Genomic DNA, 2,080 nt, shown 5'->3' with positions numbered 1-2,080 from the left:
TCTGTGTCCTGGGGCATCGATGATAGTCACATAATACTTGCTGGTCTCAAATTTCCACAGGGAGATATCAATGGTGATACCACGCTCACGTTCAGCTTTTAGTTTATCCAAGACCCAGGCGTATTTGAAGGAGCCCTTTCCCATCTCAGCAGCCTCCTTCTCGAATTTCTTGATGGTTCTTTTGTCAACCCCACCACATTTGTAGATCAGATGGCCAGTAGTGGTGGACTTGCCGGAATCTATGTGTACAATGACAATGATGTTGATGTGAGTCTTCTCCTTTCCCATTTTGGCTTTGATTTACCGGTGGTTTTCACGACACCTGTGTTCTGGCGGCAAACCCGTTGCGAAAAAGCTCAGTTTTGTTTTTTAAAGCCTCTGTCAATTCGTTTCCTATTTGTGCTATAATGTATTGCTATAAACATAGTAGCTTAAAACATAAATTTATTATCTTAAAGTTCTGGAGTTTAGTGGTGCAACAGGAGTCTGGAATTAAAATCATGATGTTGGCATAATATAGTCTTTGTGGAGGCTCTAGAAAAAAAATCATTACTTGCCTTTTCCATTATCTAGAGGTCACTCCCATTTCTTTGCTCATAGCCACATCACTTCAACTTCTTCTGTGGTTATCAAGTCTTCTTTATCTCTGATGCTCCTGTTCCCTCTTACAGAAACCCTTGTTATGTCTTTGTGTCCACCCAAAAGAATCCAGGATAATTATCCTGTCCCAAGATCCTTATTTCATCACATCTGGAAAAGTTCATTTCATCATATAAGATAACATACAAGTTGTGTAGTTTAGCCCATAGACATCACTGAGGGAACCACTGTTTGGTTCATCACATACTAAAAATGCCTTATACAGGGCCAGATAGTGGTGCAGTGGTAATGTAATAGAGTCACATGGAAAGGTCCCAGGTTCATATCCTAGAGGCTCCCTGAATTTTCCAGGGCACACAAGAGTGCCCAGGATCTGGGCTGACTGAGGCTGGGAGCAGCACTCAGAGTGAAGACCTTGTTGGCAGTATCTCTCTCTGTCTCTCTTTCTATCAAAATAAATAAACTTTAAAAAACAAACAAAAAAAACCATCATTTGCTTTTTAAAGTCATCTTGGCTTATCGGTATAGCTTTGTGTTTATGTTCCTTCACTGCCATAATGTAAACTCTGAGAGAAAGGACAGTGTCATCTCATAGCTGGTTGTACTTCCCTGACATAGCCAATGTGTGTCTCTGTCTACAGGGTATAAATTCAGATCTTCCTCTTATTTCTGCTTCCCTTAAGATTCAACTACTCTATAGGAAGAAAAATTCTCCCCAACCATTACTGGGGGAAATGTTTATAATTCCATCATCAGAGATAAAGCTAAAATGTAAACATATATATATATATATATATATATAAAACATCAGCCTTTACTTTAGACAAACTAGCAAAAACACTAAATAGATTCCAGTTCTAATGGAGGAAAGAAAGTGTCCTTGTGACTGAAGGGACAAAGGGGAGGATTAAGAAAGAGAGAAGAGAAATGACACTCACAGACAGGGGCATCCGAAATAAAAATTTCTTCACAATTTTGCCAAGGTCTATGTCTACTGTCAGTAAAACTTTGGTAATCACTATTATTCACTGATATTTCCAGTTCTCTTTTTTTCTTACACATGGTAAGATTACTGTTTCTAAATCCCTGAAGTTAGATGTGGCTAACTGACTTGTTTTGTCAGTGAAATCTTATGGAACCCGGACAGGTAGAGGCACAAGATGATTGGAAGTAATATGTCATATCCAATGGAAACAGGGCAGGGCCAGTATGTGAATTGTCACATTCTCAGTCACTGTCACACTGAATGATAATGTTCCATATTGTGGAGCACCCATTAACCTGTGCCCCAAGGTATTAGGATGTGAAGAAGAACTCTCAGTTGACCTGTCATAGTCATAAGATATTATTAGTAAGGAACATGCCTCCTCTGTAAATAACTAGCAATATTTTGGGGGTTTCTATATTGCAGCTAGTCTCTCCCTATTGTGAAGTCTTCTTTTCTGATCACAGTCACTGTTATAGTGGAGCAATGGAGAAA

The 2,080-nt window shown here is 39.1% G+C and overlaps 1 pseudogene; it reads right to left on the bottom strand.

Moving 5' to 3' along the window:
* Positions 1-6: 6 nt before the first annotated feature.
* LOC102498406 (elongation factor 1-alpha 1 pseudogene) lies at positions 7-303 on the bottom strand (annotated as a pseudogene).
* Between the last annotated feature and the right edge of the window lie 1,777 nt (positions 304-2,080).

The sequence above is a fragment of the Tupaia chinensis genome, unplaced genomic scaffold (genome assembly GCF_000334495.1).
Source record: "Tupaia chinensis unplaced genomic scaffold, TupChi_1.0 Scaffold000605_1, whole genome shotgun sequence".
NCBI lineage: Eukaryota > Metazoa > Chordata > Mammalia > Scandentia > Tupaiidae > Tupaia > Tupaia belangeri.
Note: the sequence above shows the minus strand (reverse complement) of the source record. Positions and strands in the feature narration are given on the sequence as shown.